Source organism: Protopterus annectens, chromosome 3.part1 (genome assembly GCF_019279795.1).
Source record: "Protopterus annectens isolate FY-2018-M chromosome 3.part1, PAN1.0, whole genome shotgun sequence".
Lineage (NCBI taxonomy): Eukaryota > Metazoa > Chordata > Ceratodontiformes > Protopteridae > Protopterus > Protopterus annectens.
Genome location: NC_056732.1, coordinates 1,915,123,752 through 1,915,146,287, shown reverse-complemented (window position 1 = coordinate 1,915,146,287; position 22,536 = coordinate 1,915,123,752).

Here is a 22,536-nt window from a genome sequence, read left to right as displayed (position 1 = left end):
GGGGACATAAGTCACCAAAGACAATGAAGGTAACCACACTGCTTTCTTCAGTTATGTCAGACACCTGGTTGGGAACCCTCAGATATGCTCAGAGTTGGTACACAACAGCATATATTCCAGTGACCTGACAGATATTGGCAACATTCCGGCGGACAGCTTCAGTGCGATTTACCCCCTCCCTCACCCCCAAAAGAAGATAGTTATCACAGCTCTATGTAACCTCACTGTCATCTTGGATGTCCATGTGAGAGCCGGACTCAGCAAAGACAAGTACACAGCATCAATGGGACCTGATGGTATCCCCGGTTGCATGCTATGTGAACTCCAGAAGGAGCTGGTCCCGTATATACAAATGCTATTTAACCTTAGCCTTGCTACAGGATATGTACCTGAACACTGGTGTACGGCAACAGTGGTCCCACTCCACAAAGGAGATGCCTCCACAGACCATGGCAACTACCACCACACAAGCTTAACCAGCCTTGTCTGCAAAGCTATGGGAAGAGTCATTATGGAGCTCTTACACAGAGACATTGCTGACCTACCGACCCTTGATCCCACCCAGTTCAGCTTTGTACAGGGCAGATCCTGCCTTTTGCACCTAGTTGACTACTATGAAACTGTCAGTAGGGCCATTGAAGAGGGCTACGCAGTCCACACAGCCTACCTGCACTTGGCTAAGGCCTGTGACACAATACCCCACTAAGGCATCATAGACAAGCTCAACAGCTGACATATAACACCATATGTCACAGGATAGGTTGCAAAATGGCTAGGAAACAGAACCCATAAAGTCAGCATTGCAGGTGCCTTGTCAGATTCAAAGCCAGTCACAGGTGGTGTCCCACAAGGATGTGTCCTGGGACCCCTCTTAATTGGTATTTACTTTTCAGATGTGAAAGCAAACATAGGAGGGTTGTGGCTGACAAAGTTTGCAGATGACTGCAACCTAGGCACCATAGTGAATACATCAGCCGGCACACACATCTTACAGAATGCCGTCACAGAGACGGATAGCTGGTGCCAGACTCATGGCCTGAAACTGAACGCAACTGATGTGTAGTCATCCCCTTTGGTAGGAACAAAGTACCCACAGATCAATACATAGACAGCAACCCACTGAGCACAGAAAACAAATCAGACACCTGGGGACACGTGTAGATAGTGACATCTCGTTTGACACCCATGTTGCCAAAGTGGTTAGAAAGACTTTCTATCTTGACCACCTTATCATGGAGGGTTTTCCATCCAGATCATAGGAGGTCATTGTACCACTATACTTCTCCCTTATCAGGCCCATGATTGAATACAAAGCCCCATTTGGTATGTACCTCACCCAGCATTTGCAACAGCTGGAGAGACCCCAAAGGTACCTTACCATGATGATCAGGGGTCTACAACACATGTCATATGCTTCCAGAATAGAGGAAACCCAGCTTTATTCAGTGTCATACCGCATACTTACAGGTGACCTATGCCTGACATACAAGACCATGTCCAATCAGGATTTGGTGGACATGCTCCACTGCAAGCAATCCAAATCCACCAGAACCATGAGAGCTGAAGATTTGAACCTCACCACATACATGTATAGGACATGCTGGAGGGACAGAGACATAACTCAGAGGCATGTCACACTCTAGCAGAGTATCCCAGTTCATGTTAGACAGAGTCCCTCACTGACTCTCTTCAAGAGACATCTGGACAACTGCATATGAGACAGAGGCACAGACTAGACAGAGGCACAGTCATGTTATTCAATTACGTAAGGGGGTCATAATGTGTCACTACTAAGTCAGAGGCACAATATTCGGAATCTATTCTGTACACTTATTACCACTATAAGGGGTGGCAATAGCCACATCACTATGGCTAGGCATATACATGCACTAGGGCAGATAGCCTACTAGTAAACTATGACACTATGAAACTATGGTGTATGTGTAGGTATTGTCAGTCAAGCACTATGATGTGGTTTGGGGGGCTTGATATCTCCCTGTATTCCAACATTGTTTTGTCTATTCCTTCTAGCATGTCTAGGGATCAGTTGCTAGTGTCCTCTCCTGCTCAGCTGGTGAACCTGGGAATATTGAGGCAATGTTACAATTGCCTCATGTACACTAACAACCCTCTCCTTCTCCCATAAAACACACATACATGTGAGAGATGCAACTATATAGCCAAAGTGGAGGCTGAGCTCTCTCAACATAGGACTAGCAAGACCAGAGAGAAGGTGAAGGTAACCACACACATCACAAACCCAGTCTCACATAGCACTATCACAACTTAGAATCATACACATAGACACACAAAGACATACTCGGAGGCTCTGATCAGAATTCTACAAAAACAGCAGTGGCCACCACAGCAGACACCCACACAACTGCCTCCACAGGGCACAGCACATGCAACACATAGACCACAGAGTCAGTGTGCCAAACAGTCACAGCCCTTAAGGCCAAACACAATGCCAGACACACTTGTCATAGGTGACTCCATAGTCAGACACACTGACATCCCGCTCACCAGATCGAGTACGGAGGAGGTCACAGTAAGCTGCCTATTGGGCACTGGAATACACCACATAATCCAAGCACTCAGGTCACTCAACTGCAAGTACAAGTCTGACCCAGTCATTATCCATGCTGGTGTGAACGACCTGAGATGTACCTCCCTGGACTACATGGAAAGAGACATAGAGGATCCCTATGATTATGTAGGCCAGGCAGGTATGACCCTGACCTTGAGCAGTATCCTACCTTCACCAAGTATGATGCCACATAAACAGAGACAAGATGATCAGCTGTAATAATTTGCTTAAACTATGGTGTCATTCAAAGGGGGTCCAATGTCTGTCTGCCTGGGATGACATGCTGGACAGGCCACGCTGATTTGCAAGGGACGGCTTGCACCTGTCACCCTGGGCTTCCAGATTTGGCTGATGCTCTTGCCACCCCATTGTGCCTTTTTATGCAAGAATCAGATTCTACACCTACCACCCTAGAACACAGAAAAGGAAAGACACTAAGGGTAATGCTGCTCAATGCCAGAGGTCTCAACCTCAAGCTGCACACACTCGACGCCCTTTTCAGTATGTAGCACATTGATGTCTGTGCTGTGCCTGAAACCTGGTTCACGGCTTCTGACAGCACCCCGGCACTATTGGGTGTTACCTCATATCATGCGTTCCGGCACCAAAATCCGGACAACACCAAGAAAGGAGGGTGGGTGTCCATATTCATCAAGGACACCCTCACCTCAAGGTTGGTGGCAACACACGATGCATCGGAGACCATCCAGGTGCCAGTAACCGTAGGCAAGCCTGCTCTGCAGTTTGTAGAATGTTACATGCCACCCTCTCAAACTCAGGTACCTCACACAGCTATCCTGAAAACACTGGAGGGGATAAATGTATCTCCAAACACCATCATACTGGGTGATTCCAACTATCCAAATATAGACTGGGATCACTAATCAAGCCCCAACACTCTAACCCAAAGGTTCCAAGAGTTCATACACTCAAATGCCATGGAACAACTGGTCACCATCCCCACAAGTGGAGACAACATACTAGAACTCATCATCACGAAAACAAAAATGGGAAGAAACTGGGAAGAAACTGAGGGTAATGCTGCTCAATGCCAGAAGTCTAAATCTCAAAATGCACGCACTCGAGGCCCTTCTCAGTATGGAGAACATCAATGTCTGTGCTGTAACTGAAACCTGGTTCAAGGCTCCTGAGAGCACCCCGGCACTATTAGGTTTTACCTCATATCATGCGTTCCGGCCCCAAAACCCGGACCACACCACAAAAGGAGGGGGTGTATCCATATTCATAAAGGATACCCACACCTCCAGGTTGGTGGCAACATGAAGCTTGAAACCATCCAGGTGCAACTAACCATAGGCAAAACTGCTCTACAAATTGTAGCATGCTACAGGCCACCCTCTCAAACTCAGGAACCCCACACAGCCTTCCTGAAGACACTGGAGGGTATAAATGTATCTCCAAACACCATCATATTGGGTGACTTCAACTACCCGAATATAGACTGGGAACATTACTCAAGCCCTAACTTTCTAGCCCAATGGTTCCTGGAGTTCATAAATTCAAATGCCATGGAACAGCTAGTCACTGTTCCCACGAGAGGAGAAAATATACTAGATCTCATTGTCACAAACATGGGGACAAAATGCTCCACACCGAAGTATATCCTCATTGGTGAGATCTGATCATAAACTAATCTCACTGGAAATCCACATCCGCCCCCACCCCAAACAAAATGACCATAGTGAAGAACTTCTCTAAAGCAAACTTCACACTACTCAAGACTGGTGTGGTATCCTTCAAGGCCCCTGAGCCAGTGGAAACCACAACCCAAGCTGGAAGCCCTTACAAATGCCTTCTATGAACACCTCCACGACTGCATGGATCAGGCAATCCCAAATAAAACCAAGACTCTTTCCACAAAGGGCAAACGTCCAGTCTGGTGGACCCCAGCCATTAACAAACTTTACAATAAGAGGAGAAAGCTATTACATGATAGAACAAAATCCATAAAGGAAGTCACCCCTGATCATTATTAGTAAAAAAATACGAGCACTCATAAAATCAACTAAGGCCAATTTTGAGAGAAAAATTGCCATGGATTCAAAGGACAATCATAAGGCCTTTTTCAGCTATGTTATGAACCTGGGTGGAAACTCCCAGATATGCTCAGAATTAGTCCAAAATGATACAAAAATCACTGAACCCACAGACATTGCCAACATACTGGCACACAGGTTCAGTGCAAACTTCACCCCCCTCCGGCCGGCTAAAGGAGAGATAACTAGCCCAGCCGAGTGTAGCCTCCCGGACATCTCAAATGCGCAGGTGAAAGCTGCTCTCTCTAAAGCTAAAAACACAGCATCAATGGGACGGATGGTGTCCCGGCTGTGTGCTACACGAGCTAAATGAGGAATTAAACCTGCACATAAGGCAGCTGTTTAATCTCAGCCTTACCACAGGATACATGCCCAAGGAGTGGCGACGGCAACTGTGGTCCCACTCCACAAAGGCAGCACCTCACGGACCCTGGTAATTACCGCCCCATAAGCTTAACAAGTCTAGTCTGCAAAGCTATGGAGAGGATCATAATGGAGCTCATAAACAAAGATATAGGGACTTGCAGACATTGGACCCGACCCAGTTTGGCTTTGTCAAGGGAAGATCATGCCTTTTGAACTTGGTCGACTTCTTGAAACAGTCACCAAGGCCATTGATGAGGAAAGGCAGTCCATACAGCCTACCTTGACCTTGCAAAGGCTTTCGACACAATACCCCACTGGTATTGTAGAAAACTTACCAGCTTAAATGTAAACCCATATGTCACAAGATGGGTTGCAAACTGGCTTAAGGACAGAACCCACAGGGTTAGAGTTGCTGGCGCTATGTCAGACTCCAAGCCGGTCACAAGTGGTGTCCCACAGGGCTCGGTCCTTGGCCCCCTATTGTTTGGCATCTACTTCTCAGAAGTACAGGCCAACATTGGAGGACTTTGGCTGACAAAGTTTGCAGACGACTGCAAACTGAGCGCCATAGTGGAAAGTGCATCGGACACGGATATCCTTCAGAAGGGACTCACGGAAACAGATAGCTGGTGCCAGAGCCATGGCCTGAAGTTAAACGCCAGAAAATGTATAGTCATACCCTTCGGGAAAAACAAGGTAACCCCAAGCTACCATATAGGTGGCAATCCACTAAGCACAGAAGAGGTTATCAGGGACCTGGGGACCCAGGTTGACAGTGGCCTTTCTTTTGACACTCACGTTGCTAAAGTGGTTAGAAAGACCTTCTACATTGCCCACCTGATCATGAAGGGATTCACATCCAGATCTAGTGAGGTCATTGTTCCCCTGTACTCTTCACTTATCAGGCCAATGATCGAGTACAATGCCCCATTCGGGATGTATCTCACCCGACATCTGCAGAAATTGGAGAGACCCCAAAAGTTTCTCACCAAAAGGATAAAGGGACTCCAAAATCTGTCATATGCTGCCAGATTGAAGAAACTCCAGCTCTATTCAGTCGCATACCGTCTGCTCAGAGGTGACATGTGCCTGACATACAAGGCCATGTCCAACCCGGAATTAATGGACATGCTCCACCTCAAAAAATCCAAATCCACTAGAGCAAGCGACTTAAACCTTAGCACGGATATAAATAGGACATGCTGGAGGGATAGATTTATCACTCAGAGACTCCCTATGCTGTGGAATAAAATCCCGGTCCATGTGAGGCAGAGCACCTTGCTGACTCTGTTCAAGAGAAATCTAGACCTGTGGATGGGAGATCGTAGGTTTACCCCGGGAATCATCTCTGTGTCACTGCTGGACAGAGGCACAACAAACTAATGGGCACAGTATTTTTTCATATAAGGGGTGGCGTAAGCCACAAAAATTTGGGCTAGGCTTATAAATGCCTTAGGGCAGATAGCCTAGTATAAACCTATGAACCTATGAACATGGGGTCACACTGTTCAACACCAGAAGTATACCCATCATTGGTGACATCAGATCATGAACTAATCTCAGTGGGAGTCCACATCCCACCCACACACCAGATAGAAAAACAAACAGTGAAGACCTTCTCAAATGCCGACTTCACATTTCTAAGGACTGGTGTGGTCTCTTTCAAGGCCCCCAAGCTAGCGGACACCATTACCCAAGCCGCTGTATCACTTACAAATGCCTTCTACCAGCACCTCCAGGACTGCATGGATCAGGCAATCCCAAACAAAACAAAGACTCTTTGTACCACAGGCAAGCATCCAGTCTGGTGGACCCCAGCCATAAACAAGCTCTACAACAAAAGGAAGGAGCTACTACAAGATATAGCGAAATCCGTAGAAGGGAAGACACCCCTGCTCATTATGAGTAAAACACTGGGTTCCCCCATACAATCATCCAAGGCAAGTTTTGAGAGTAAACCCGCTCAGGACTCAAGAGACAATCATGAGTCCTTTTTTACCTATGTTTGACACCTGGGAGGGAACTCCCAGATATGCTCAGAATTAGTTCGGAATGATGTAAATATCACTGAACCTACAGACATTGCCAACATACTGGCTGACAGGGTTCAGTGCGGATTTCTCCCCCCCTCTCCCCAACTGGAGGGGTATCTACACCAGAGGATTGTAGCCCCCCAAACATCTCCAATGCTGGGGTGAGAACTGCTCTATCCAAGGCAGAAAACACTTTATCCATGGGACCAGATGGTGTCCCCAGTTGTGTGCTCCATGAACTCAATGAGGAATTACACCCGCAGTTAGGGCAGCTGTTTAATCTTAGCCTCACCTCAGGATATGTGCCCAAGGAGTGGCATACGGCAATGGTGGACCCACTTCACAAAGGAGGTGCCTCCACCAACCCCGGAAACTACCATCCCATCAGCTTGACAAGCCTGGTCTGCTAAACTATGGAGAGGATCATAATGGGAATAATAAATGAAGACATAGGGGACTTGCAGACGTTGGATCCAATCCAGTTTGGCTTTGTCAAGGGAAGATCACGCCTTTTAAACTTGGTTGACTTTTTCAAGACAGTCACCCAGGCCATTGACATGGGCAAGGCAGTCCACACAGCCTACCTTGACCTGGCAAAGGCTTTCGACACAATACCCCACTCAGGTATCATTGAAAACATCACCAGCTTAAATGTGAACCCATACATCACAGGATGGGTTGCAAACTGGCTAAGTGACAGAACACACAGGGTCAAAGTTGCTGGTGCCATGTCACACTCCAGAGCTGTCACAAGTGGTGTCCCACAGGGCTCAGTCCTGGGCCCACTTTTGTTCAGCATCTACTTTTCAGAAGTACAAGCAAACACAGGAGGATTATGGCTGACAAAGTTTGAAGATGACTGCAAACTGGGAACCATAGTTGGAAACCCATCTGATACAGACATCCTTCAGAAGGGTCTCATAGACACAGATAACTGGTGCCAGAGCCATGGCCTTACGTTAAACACTAAACAATGCATAGTCATACCCTTCGGGAACAACAGGGTTACCCCTAGTTCCCATCTAGGTGGCAATCCTCTAAGCACAGAAGAGGTTATCAGGGACCTGGGCACCCAGGTTGACAGTAATATTTCGTTTGACACTCACGTTGCCAGAGTAGGCCTGGGGCAGTTCCTGCTATTAGGACAGAGGTGTGACCTGGTAGTGTCAGGGTGCTGATGTGGGCTTTGACCCTGTTTTCTATTACAGCACTGATATCTACATTCTCTATACTGTGTGCATTTACACTGCACGCATTTATACTTCTGGCATTGGGTAGCATTACATCTAGGTTACTATCCCTTGTGGTACCTATGAGGTAGGTTTGTGTTTTTTATGGTTTATGATTGGTGAGGGTGGATGTTAGTCGGGTCCTCAGGTGTGCATATGGTACATGGTATTACATTACTTAACACATGGCATTCATGCCTCAGGTGGTGCTGCAGGGCTGCCTCTGTCGGATGCACATACTACACTCCCTGTACATGTATGGAAGCAGGTTGTGTCATGTTAGGCATCCCTGTTACTATATGAGTGAGTCAGAGCGGGTATCAGTCCCAGTGTTCCTACTGACCAAGTGTATGTGCTATGCGTTGCCTCTTTGCCAAGGCCAGGGCATACTGGGCACACCTCCTTCTGCCTACTGGGACAAGGTCAGGTTGTTCCTCCTCCGAGTCACCCTCTGCCTGTGGTGGCCTTGGCAATGGTGGGGGGATGTTAGGCCCAGCCCTGTGTTGGTCCTGCTGCAGCTGTTTCCGCAGGATCATATTATGTAGCATAGCACATATCATGACCATTTGGGTACATGTAGTTGGTGTGTACTGCAAGGCTCCACCAGATGTGTCCAGACACCGGAACCGTGACTTGAGCAGCCCAAACACACGCTCTATGACATTACATGTTTGTGCGTGTGCCTCATTATGGCGTTCCTGTTCAGGTGTGTGTGCATTTCTGATGGGTGTCATCAGCCACGGCAGTGCATAACCTGCATCCCCCACTAGGTGTCCGTGTGGGAAGTCCCCACTGGCAAATGATTGGTACAGCTGCGTCAGATGCCAGATGTGGGAATCATGGTAGCTCCCAGGGCAGCCAGCACACACATTCATTATTATGCCCTGGGCATCACACACGACCTGGCAGTTGATGGAGGGGTATCCCTTGCGGTTAATGTAGACTCTACCCCGCTCACCAGCTGGTGCTTTGATGCGTACGCGCGTGCAGTCTATTGCACCCAGCACCTCAGGGTATCCCGCTATTTGCTGGAAGAGACGCATATTGCTGGCCACAACCTCATGGTCATTAGGGACATATATATGATCACTGACATGTGCTGACATGGCATCCAGGAACTGGTGCAGTACCCTGGAGGCTGATGCCTGTGATATCCCCATCATATCACCAGTTGGTCTCTGGAAGGTACCTGTTGCTAGTATTCTTAGGCCAACACATACCTTGGTTTCCACTGGGATGGGTTCCCCTCTGTTGGTTCTGTGTGTGAGATGTGGCCTGCACGGCTCAACATTTGGCTGCAGAAGGTCTCTGTCCACTCTGTAGCGCTCTACTATCTCCAGCTCATGTAACCCATGGTAGGTGACCCTGGGCCTGTATACTCTTCTCCTTCTCCTCACTCTGGGTTGTCTGTCAGCATCTGCATTGTCACCACCCTCAGCAATTCGCCTTTGCCTGATTATAACAGCTATGGCAGCCCCTAGCATTTCTGCTCTGAGTTCAGCTTTTTCAGTTTTCAATTCTGATAGCTTACTTTCTTGCAGTATCTCTTGTGAGAAACACCCTGCACTGCTCTTTGCAGTGTTTTAAGTGCTGGGTTGGGCTTCTAGTCTGCCTGCATAATTGCCTGCTTCCAATTGTTTCCACCAATTAACTCCAGCAGTATCCTCTGGCAGTATCCGTGTATTTTGGTTGTTTCCTGTTTCCTCTCTGTTTCCTGAAGGGGAGCAATGTGCACACCAGCTTAAACACGCTCACAGTCACTTAAACGTGCGCACACATCCCTACACGGTGTTACACGCGCGCACACATCCTTACACGGTGTGAACTAGGCTGATTCATGTTAAAACGCGCGCACACTGCCTTACACACGTGCACGCCCGCGCAAACCATTATAAACAGTTTGCAACACGCTCCCATATGTTGAAACTGCCTTACACGCGCGCATGCACGTATTTCAAGAAACTTTGAGTGTAGGGATAGCGTAAACCTTCAATTTCTTGACTTTCCTAGCGTTCTGTTGGGACACACCTCCCTCCCTGATGTCTGTCTGTCATCTGTTACCTTACATTGCCCTCCAATCTGGTACATTTGTTTCTATCCTTCCCCCCCCCCGTGATGTCACCTACCTCTTACTCTGTTCCTCCCCCTTCTCTAACTCTTACACTACTCAGAAAGTGCTCATTACCTATGTGGCAGTGTGACTCAGTATTGTAACCCTCATTTACATAGGATTGCCTAGTAATGCTTAGTTACATGTCTTACACGGAGCTTCCCCCCCTTGACAACCACTAAACGGAGGCCATATTGTTTTTGGTCTGCAAGTCCCTCCATTGACATTCCATGTAATACATAAATCCCACAATTGTGGGCTTATAAGCTTCGGTTTTTAGTTTTAGGTAGCGCACCCCATTTGCGCGGGTGTGCTCTGCAGTTAAACCTCAAAAAAAAAAAAGTTATATAACATATTTTTGCAACAGTTTTTCATGCCAATGGCCACATATTTGGCCATTGGCATGCTTATTGAAACAAATGCACCCTTTATTTGGAGCTGACATAGCTCCGTTTTTAATTTTGCAGAAATGTACTCAGTTGTCAGCTGAGTACATTTCTGCAGCTAACACGCCCGTTACACGGACTGGTTTATGCTTCGTGGATCGCTCAGATACCTCATTTGCATACCTTTGAGCTGCAAATGAGGTATTGAGCATTTCCACGCCCAGTCCGTGTAAGAGACGTGTTAGCTGTCTCTTACACGGAGATTTGGGCTGTTCCTGAATCGGGAGGCTTACACGGAGGCTCACACTACTCTTGAACTCCGTGTAAGCCTTCCTGAATCTGGCCCTCTGTTCCCTCTGCCAGACTGCAGAACTCATCCCGTATTAGAAGACATATTTTGTGTGCAGCATTCCAACAGGAAAACCTTCCTATTTTTTAAAAATAAACTGATCCACCTATTAGAAGAGGGATCTCCGGCCACAGCTGCCTTAATAATTTTCATATACAGCTATCAGGTTACAAAGCATACTTTTGTCTTCTTTCTAAATTGTCTTCTTTCTAAAATTCCCTCAAGAAGACTATGGCTGCAAAGCTTTCAGTCAGTTCACCTTTTGTTGAAATTTCAGTCCTCAAACAGTCCATCAAAGCAGGTCAACACTAAACAATCACATATCCACAGCTTTTGAGACGGTGCTTCAGTTATTCCTTTCCTAAACTCATTCCAGTCACTCTTTCATTTTCTTGTCATGTTTTTCAAACCTTTTATGTCTATTAATGCCCTTCTAGTATGAGCCAAATTTGCATTTTCTCTTTTGATGTTTTTTGAATGGGCACACCATTGCACATACACGTTGATATAGTAAATAACAAAACAAGCAACGTGCTTTAGTTTATTCATAAAATATAACATCCCAACATACAGGGCTGCTAAAAGCTCAGAAGACAGTACACAAAACTGTAAAGGATGGTAGAAAAAGTATTTAGTTTCAACAGTAAAACGTAACATTAGAAATCTATAAGGCAACAATTATGGCTCTGTCTCCTGAAACACACCAGAGCTGCCAATTACAAAATCTAATAAAACCTAAGCTACCCCTGTTGTCTTTGACAAGCACATAATAAATTAAATAAAAGGCAATATGAAGACGTCATGATTTTTCTGATGAATGTAATCAATAAACTTAACTAGCCCGAAGGTTATATTGCCTTTTATTTGATTTATACTGTAAATGAGATTTCTGAGAACAACTTTGTAGAATGTCTCTGTCTTCCTCTCGTAGCATTTTTGTCTGTCTCTATTGGCTGCTAACTATGCGATCATGCTTCTGGATGGCATGACATTTCTATGTCTGACATTTTGCCAGACTGTGCAAATGACCATTTTCTGCCATGACAGTGTGTGTGTGTGTGTGTGTGTGTGTGTGTGTGTGTGTGTGTGTGTGTGTGTGTGTGTGTGTGTGTGTGTATTCTTTGTTCATCAAAGATGCGCTGTCCATTACCTGAACATAAAAGGGAATAACAAGATATCACAAATGATAAGCAAATATTATTTATTTATTTGAAATTATTTATTGAGAAATCCCAACCAGGTATAGTATCTTTGGTACTTTTCCATTATCGGGGAAACTGTAATGCAATGATCGCTAGCCCTGAAGCAGAAAAGTAAGAGACGGAGAACTTCCGCAAAACGTACCCTGAGTACATGTGAACTTTCTACTGATGTTCGCAGTTCTCAAAGTTATTTCAGTTCTTTTCTGCTTCAGGTATAACAAAGAAGCAACTGAACAATTTTAGTGCCACACCTAACTCTGTTTCACATATGACAGGAAATTTCTTGTCCTCGCAAAGTTATTTACACAAAGAATGTATAATGTAAAACTTCCCCTATTTATAGCAACACGTGCATGCCCTGAAAGAACTCACCAGAATTTCACGACTACAACTGGAACAGCATGTAAGGCAAGCAGATAGTATACTGAAATGGAAGGGAGAAACGCAAGTGACAGTCATTAAAATAAAAAAAAAAAAAAAAAAAAAAACGGCCAAAAATCATGGAAATTCAAAGACAGTTTGCACAGTTAAGAACTACGGCCAAGAAACACTGCATTCACAAAAACAGTAACTTTAGGACGGGTCCATTCAGTGAAACTGGCTGTTCATTCCTCAAGTATACACTTAAACACATTGGCAAATAAATAAAAAAATATATTATAAAAAAAAAACGAACCAGTTAACCAACATAAGACGTTTGAGAAAATGTACAGACTGACCAGCTGAATATGTATTTGGAAGAAATATGAAGCTATGAAGATAGGCTTAACAAAGCTGAAAGTCCAGTAGCAAGATAGGAACACAAAGCAAAAGCGCTCTTGCCATTAGATGCCAAAACAGGTTTGAAACTGAAGCTATAAATGATGTTTCCTAGAAAACTGAGACTGTGGGTGGGAACCTGAGTGACGAGGTAGAGTGAGCGTTACTTGCTGTGCTGTAAGTTGGACCCGAATTTTAAACTCTGGGATTGTCCCTTTAAGCAGGGAACATCACTTATAGGTAGGGAATGGAACTCGATTTGCAATAGTGAGGATAAATCAAAGGGATATAGAAGGGAAATATAACAAAAGAAGGTAGATTTCTGAAGAAATATATGAAAATATTTGGTGTGGATGTGAATTCAGTAGTAGGAAATCAAGAGAGAACATACATATTATTCCCCAAAGTATAATAGTTAGGCTAGACTAGATAGAAATAATATTTTGCAGGAACATGTGCATTTGATTGAAAGCTTCAACACACATCCAATAATTATTTCAAATTGTGCACTGATAAAAAAAACAAAATAAAAATCCAGGGTAATGAAGTAAAAATGAGACACTGGTGTTTTCCCCCTACCTGTTTAAAGGAGAAGAATTTAAGGAATTGGTACTTAATTGGAAATTATTTGAGAGTTATTAGGAAGGGTAGACATATCTTCACAAGTTAGAGCTAGTGAGTGTGATAAAATGAAAACTGAGTTTAAAGACAGGGTAGAAATAAAAGAGAAAGAGATATGCTTAAGAAGTAATAGGAATTACTTAAAGGGACTGACATATGTTAAAGTATTCCACCAAAAACGCTGTATGCAACAACTGAAGAAACAAATAATTAGACGGAACTCAGTCCAAGCTACTGTAAGAAGGCTGTGAGTGATACTGGACTCGAATAGGATGTAAAAAAAAAAAAAAATTTAATGCACAAAAATGCTAGAAAAGCTCATACACTTCAATAAAATGACGTAGTTTTTAAAAAACAGTGGTAAGCGCTTTCATCTGCTACATGCAGACTTCATCACAGGTGACACAATCAGTACTGCTGTTTTTAAGTAACAACTTTCAAACTGCAAAAATTCATTTAAGCCTTGCATCTACATATTAAAATGCTCTGCATACATTTAAAGAGCCAATCCATCAATTGTTTAAAACAAATAGCACATGACAAAGTCATAACACTGATTCAATATCTTATCAGAGGCATACATTGTCGATCGACTCATATCCAGTAAATATATTTAAATATCTACCTGAGCTGTAACTGAACTAAACATCCATTTAACATACACTTATAAAGACAAGCCTAGCTCATATGAAAACTAGATATATTACTCTGTACCTAAAAACTGTTTGCACCCCATATGTGTACGTTTGATGTGAAAACATGCTGTTTGTAAAATAAGTAACATCATGCCTACAAACTAAACTATATATAAAATAGATTACAACATACTCAGCAATACCTACAACTAAGCTCTCATGTATAAAATATGTTGCAAATACCACTGAATCTTATATGCAAACACATAATATAATAAAATATTTTATATAAGATATTGTATAAAAAATATAAACAATATATATATATATATATATATATATATATATATATATATATATATATACACACAACCGTCTTTGCTGGCTTATTTCAATAACAAAAACGGTTTTATAGAAATAAAATCGTTGATGCCTGGTTCTCTAGTGGCATCTTAAAAGTGCTTTAAAATACCATAGAGAATATTACATTCATACTGTAGGGTAAAGTAATGATGGCACAATAATCTCCCATGACCCCTCTACAAAACTATTAGGTGTCATCATAGACAATAATCTAAAATTTGACCTACGTTAACCAAACTATCAAAACCATCAATATAAAACTAGGGTCACTTTACAGAATAATAGCCTTCCTAACCCCCAGCTAAAATTGCCATAGCTCGCTCTCACCTTCTTTCAATCCTTCTGTATGCATCCCCTCTACTCTCGAATTTAAACAAGACTGTCCTTAACAAACTCTCAATTTGCTACAACCACATTGCTAGGTTTGCCACTGGGCTGTCTTTTAGGACACATCATTGCATCAATCTAAATCAGCTTGGGTGGCTTGAACTGCCCAGCCTAATCCAGTATAACCAACTGATTTTGGCCTATAAAATCCTCTATAATCCGGACAAAAATCCTGCACTTAAAAATATTATCACCCCCCCTATAACAATCCTAGACCGATTTGATCCTCTAACAAACTACTAATTCAGACTAGCAAAATTAATAACACAGCCGGTGATTCTCTCTTTGCAAACTCTGTAAATAGATCCTGGAACTTTCTTCCAGCTGATATTACCTTACTTTCCACCTTAGGTCAATTTAACACTAGACTCAGACAACATTTGTCACTTAACTGGCTATGTCAATGTATCAAGCCAGGCTAACTCTCTCTAGAATGTGTAAAAATCTGTTAAGGTTTACTGTGTAATTTAATTTAATCCTGACTTGTGCTCAGGATTAACTGTAACCTGTGGAACTTGTTTAACTTGCTTACTTATGTAATCTCTGTAAATAGTCTGTTTGTAATATGTAATGCTGGTATTATGTAATGCTGTCTCTGCTTACCCTTGGAGCTTTACTCCCCGCGCCTCTGCTGAAAATGGACATGCATCCAGTTGGACTATCCCGGTCAACAAATGTAAAATAAATAGAATAAAAAATTATAAGAACTAAGCCGACATTAATGGAGAAAGGAGATTTTGTCAATAGGGATGACTGCAATAGGGGGTACAGAGAATAGGGAAGAGGGGGCTGGAATTTAATGGAGAAAGCTGGCAAATGAACCAGGGTATTGGGAACAAATAACTAGAAGGGGAAAGGTAATAGACTGGGATGAGGCCAAGGGAACTGCAGACTAGATAATATCTTTCCCACCAGGGATTGATGTCAGAATATAGGCAAAGAAAAAGGTATAGAGGGATCTTAAATGAAAGACCTGGTCTGGTAGAAGTTTTAGTTGAATATAGGACAAAAGCTTCTGTTAAAAACTAAATTAGGGAGTATACAATATTGCGTGATAACTATAAGAATCAATCAGAGGAGTTTAAAAAAGACTGGGAAGAGAGAATGGAAAGATAATTTATAACAGAACAATAGGAGATTATACATATCTTTCCCACCAGGCAATTCAGATCCTGTGTCCCAGCTCAAAAGAATAATTTCCTTAGTTACAGCCATTTGTTCACCCAATATTACTGACAAAGTACTCTGTAGGAAATTTTTAAAATCTGCCCACTCATTACACTTTCAAAATATATGTTACTAGTCACCTCTTTCATCCCTATCACACCTCCAACATTAGGATTAACTGTAACTGCAATATTGTATACTCCCTAATTTAGTTTTTAACAGAAGCTTTTGTCCTATATTCAACTAAAAATTCTACCAGCATTACATAATACCAGCATTACATATTACAAACAGACTATTTACAGAGACTATTACCTTTCCCCTTCCGGGGTTGGGAGGGTGGCCTAATGGTTAAGGTGTTTGCTTTACAAACACAAGATGCAAGGTTAGAATCTCACAGGGGGTAATTGACTAGGCTAAAAAAAAAAATGGCTTGCAAAGGCAGTTAGCTTAGTACTAATCTATATGCTCCCAAATATGCAGCAGAAGGTTGAGTATCTTTACTTGGAAGCTTTGCATATGTATTTTATATGACAAGCAGATTTCAAAGAATTTTTCCTCAGGTAGACAGCAAATGTTGGAGGTGTGATAGGGATGAAAGAGGTGACTAGTAACATATATTTTGAAAGTGTAATGAGTGGGCAGATTTTAAAAATTTCCTACAGAGTACTTTGTCAGTAATATTGGGTGAACAAATGGCTGTAACTAAGGAAATTATTCTTTTGAGCTGGGACACAGGATCTGAATTGCCTGGACATGGTAAATCTTTATTAAGTTCAATTCTGTTGGGTGCTAAAAAAGCAATTACTAGAAAAGGGAAATCAAAGTTTAAACTGACTCTATTTGAAGTACTGAATATTATAAATCAAATAAAAGAACCGGAAGAAGGAATCTTTAGAAAAAGAGAAAGAGCAAATGACATAGAAATTAATAGAATTCATGTGAGCAATACATGCAGAATAATGCTCTGGAGCACGAGTGAATTTTAAGGGAATGAAGAAATTCAGCAATTTATGTAATGATGAATTGAAGATTGTTATAAGGAAAGAAAAGATGTGTGATGTATATTGTGTGTAAATGGAAAAATGTTAATATGGCTTAATTTCTTTTCTGTTAATACATGTTTGCCTATTTCTTAAATGATAATTTAACAAAGGTGTGTAAAAAAGAAGAGTGCATAATGGTCTTATTAATGATGCTGTGAGTACTAGACTATGTTACCCAGATGGGGCACCTGACCTCTGGTTAAGAGGCCCTTCTCTTCACTACATCTGATGTGCCTATGTGAATATGTTAATTACGATGTGGGCTGACCCGGATTCTATTCATGCAGCTCTGCATACAATGAGCATAGAAATTCTGCTGTGGCTCTGACAGCTTCTGCCACATGCCACAGGCTCCTGATTCTGTAATTTCTTCTAGCAACTTCAGACATCTTTAGTAATGCACTAAGCTTCCTGAACCCATTCTACTCAGAACCCCTCGCTCTTTTTTTTTTTTTTTTGTGGATCCCGTGAGTTTCCTACATGCATTCCGCAGAGAACATGTTAGTCTTTTAATATGGCTCGGTTGTGTAAGTTTTCTGAACCCATTCTGCTGAGAACCCCTCAGTCTTTTAATGTGCTTGGGGTGCCATGAGTCTCTCAGACACACTCTGCAAAGATCCACTCTTTTTTTTAATGTTGTTTGGGCCCCTTGATTCTGTTTACCCTACTAAAGGTCTGATTTCATATACTTTATTGATTTTCACTGTTTTTAATTTCTCACAGTTTTTTGGGTTTTTAATATCATGATGGGAATGGACCTCATTCCTAAGTCAAAGTATGATTAAAGTTCATAAACTTAGTATTGTTTCAATCTTTGATGTTAGCCAAAAGAGCTCCTCACAGCACCCACAATGTGCCCAGAACTGAGTCCTTCTGTAATTCATAAAGAGTTACATGTATCAGTAGCATATCTGAATAAGACTGTACATTACTCCTGCTACTATTGGAACTGTCTGTGTATCCTTCTTCCACATTTTCCTTATTTATCCCTGCAAATCCTGGTATTTTATGACTTTGTGTCTCTCTGTAATTAAGATACTGTACTTATACGCTGTATTCACTGGGTGTAGCAATTTCAATGGTCAATGCTACTTTTGTCTCCTTTTCCTGGACTATTATATCTGGTTTTCTCACATCTATTTTTTAAACTGTTGCTAATGGGTGATACCATTGTGATATAAACTTCATAATTTTCTGTGATGCTTTGTAGAGCACTATGCAGCTCTCTTGCCGCCTTAAACATTCCCATGTAGATTTTCACCAGTGTTAGCAATCATACTCATTATTCTTTTGAGAGTGTTAAACACTTGATAAATGTCAGCTCTGCTTCGCGATCTTTCAGCTCAATAGGTTCATAGGTTCATAGGTTCATAGGTTAGTACTAGGCTATCAGCCCTAGGGCCTATACAAGCCTAGCCATAACAATTCCCTGAATATTTCTTCCCACATTATTTACTTTCCTGGACCCCTGTCTAGCAGGGCAACTGACGTGATCCCTGGGGTGAATTTCCTTTCTCCCATCCAATCGTCAAGGTTCCTCTTGAAGAGGTCCAAAGAGGCACTCTGCTTGACATGTATGGGCAATCTATTCCAGAGTCTGGGGAGTCTCTGGGTCAGGAACCTATCCCTCCAACATGTTTTGTTTATTGTGATGACAAGGTTTAGATCCCTGGGCGTGTAGCTCTGAGGGATTGGGATTTCTTTAAGTGTAGCATGTCCAACAGCTCTGGGTTTGACATGGCCTTGTATGTTAAGCAGAGATCGCCTCTGAGTAGACGATATGCGACAGAGTATAGCTGGAGTTTTTTAAGGCGGTCAGCATAGGGCATCTGCTTTAGGCCTGTGATTCTTTTAGTGAGGTATTTCTGAGGCCTTTCCAGTTGTTGCAGATGTCTTGAGAGGTACATACCAAATGGGGCATTGTATTCTATAATGGGTCTAATAAGGGATGAATACAGTGGGACAATGACCTCCTTTTTTCTGGATGAAAAGCCCTTTGTGATGAGGTGTGCCACATAGAAGGATTTCCTGACTGTTGTGGCGATGTGGTTATCGAAGGTGAGACCACTGTCCACCTGTGTCCCTAAGTCTCTTATCACACTTTCTGTGTTTAGTGTACTGCCACCTATATGGTAATTCATGGATACATGTTTTTTTCCCAAAGGGATAACAATACATTTCTTGGCATTGAGCTTGAGCCCATGGCTCTGGCACCAAGCATCTGTTTCTGTAAGGCCCTTTTGTAGAGTATCCACATCATTTGGGGATTCAATAATGGCTCCCAGTTTGCAGTCATCTGCAAACTTTGTTAGCCAGAGTCCCTTAGTGTTGACCTGTACTTCAGAGAAGTAGATGCCAAACAAGAGCGGCCCCAGGACTGAACCCTGAGGTACTCCACTTGTCACTTGTCTGGAGCTGGATTTGGAGTCGGCTACTTTACAGTGTGGGTTCTATCAGTAAGCCATTTAGCAACCCATTGGGTGACATAGGGATTAATGCCCAACTTAGTAAGTTTATCTATGATTCCAGAGTGGGGATGGTGTCAAAGGCCTTGGCAAGGTCTAGATAGACTGTGTGGACCACCTTACCCTTGTCCATGGCTCTGGAGACTGATTCAAAGAAGTCAATCAGGTTCAGGAGACAAGATTGGCCCTTCACAAACCCAAACTGGGTGGGGTCCAGTGTTTGAAGGTTGCCAATGTCTTTGTTTATAAGTTCCATGATAATACGCTCCATGGCCTTGCAGATAAGGCTTGTCAGACTGATGGGACGGTAGTTTCCGGAATCCAAGGTGGATCCCCTTGTGGATTGGGATAACTATAGCTCTGCGCCACTCAGTGGGCACGAAACCTGAGGTGAGGCTATGATTAAACATGACACTTAGGTGAGGTGCCAGTTCATATTGTAGTTCATGTAGTACACAGCCCGGGATGTCATCTGGTCCCATGGATGCTGTATTCTTGGCTTTAGAGAGTGCGTTTTGTACCTGTGTGGCCGTTATTACTGGAATTTGGCAATCTTCTGGTATTGAGATATGCCATTTAGGGGGTGAGAGTGGGGTGAAGTTGGCACTGAATCGATCTGCCAGGATATTGGCAATATCCTTCGAATCAGTATATTTAATGCCATTCTGTTTTAGCTCAGAGCAGATCTGAGCATTGCCATTTAGATTCTTGACATAATTATAGAATGCTTTGTGGTTGTCTTTGGAATCTTTGGCAATTTTATTTTCGTAACTAGCTTTGGAGGATTTTATGAGGCATCTCAGTTTCTTACTGAGGCTAGTAAGGGAGTTTTTTGCATCCTGGGATTTTCCTCTTTTCTGCAAAAGTTTCTTCCTTTTGTTGTAAAGTTTGTTTATGGCAGGGGACCACCAGATTGGCTTCCTTTTTTTGGATGAGAGCATTTTGGTTCTATTTGAGATGGCACGATTCATGCATGAGTGGATGTGCTCGTACAGTGTCGTAGTGCCGCAATGGTAAACTTAATCCACAAATAGCCAGAAGCATTTTCTTTGAATGGGTGTTTCAGTGCATGTGAGTTTCAGAAACAGAGAAGTTTACTATTTATGCTAAGTTGGTTTTCATTGGGAGACTGTATTGTTTTGTCTAGCAAATGGCTATCACTGTTTGTGCTATTTCAAGTAATCCTCACCCAGAATATCTATTGTTATTTCTTTCCTGTGTGTGTGTCCTGTTATTTTCTTACCAAACTTTTCATATCCATGAGTCTTATAGGCACTTGGCATTTTTGTATATACTTTATGTTATTGTTTGGATATTTTATATGTTTTTTCCTTTAACTATACTCCTTCTCTTTCTTAGACAAGTGATTATCAGAGTAATTTATAATGGCTGCTATAAAAAAGTTTGAAATGGATATTAAGATACTGCAAAAATTAGAAATAAGAGTTTTAAATGAAATCCAAATATCTGTAATCATTGTAGAAGTAAAGAAAGTATTATGCCCACTGACAGGTTTGAACAGTGATTATGCTAACTAGGAGAGATAGGCAAGTAATGGGATACTGTAATGGCTGTTGTGGGGGCCCCAATCCATTATCCTGCCAAGGGCCGCATTTGACTATGATCCGGCTCTGTGAGCAACTGCTGATAGACAGTGTTGCAGTAGTAGGTAAGGTATTGATTTGAGATATACAAATGCGTGGATAAAAAAATTGCTTTGAACACACCAGGTAGGTAGGCAGATAATTTGTGTATGGACTGTCTACAAGATTACCTTATTCATGCAATAATGTTCTGCCACTTAACTCTGTGGTTAATACAGCTATAACTAGGAGGAGGATTTAAGAAGGGTTCCTAAGACAGAACTGAAAAGCAAAAGAATCTGCAAGTGTTGAATAAAGTGTTGCACAGCACTACCTGCCACACAGTGTTTAAAACTGAGTGGTAAAACTAAAAGAACCAATGAGAGAGTAGCTAGGGCTCAGTCAATAATGTCTACCCTTAGAGAGCAGTAAATTACTTCCTGCCACCAAATAACCACTGTTTCCATTCAGAAAGTTTACACTCAAGACTAGAAAATGAGAGGTAGCGGTGATTATTTTGTTATGGTATTAACTGCAGTAAAGAAATACTACTGCTCAATGTGTTCAAAGCATTGCAAGGAAAGGGGGTTGTATGCTTCGGTGTTGTTGTTGAACAGTATCTCCCAGGATGCACAATAGCAAGTCCCTCCGGCCTAAACCCCGGTCACCACCCAACACCCAGTGACATGTTTGAATAATGAATGTTCATGACGATGTCTTCACCGGCCTCATGAGTATTCACTGGGTATTCAGCACGTTATCTCGAGGGGGCACTACAATTCAATAATGGCAAAGAAACGGCACTGCAACTGAAACCAGTTCTATTGGAGTGATGGTAGCAAAGAGCTGTTTATTAATACAGATTTATACATTAAGACAGAACGTCAGTATGTGACATGGATACCTCTCAAATGTCTCCGATGTATCCTGATATTGTTTAGTAATTTACTATTTAATAACATAGAGATGTTCATTAAAAACACCTATCTGGGCTCTACTGGACACAGATGTTATGGTTAGGCCTAGGGTTAGCCCTAACCCTAACGTTTAGGGTTAGGATTAGTAGGTTTGGGGTTAGCCCTAGCCTTAAGTGGCCTGTTGGCTCTGTAAAATGTGGACCAAGGCAAAGTAATAACATCAGTCTCCAATGGAACCCAAGTGTACAGGGGTGATTTCAATATCTGTCAA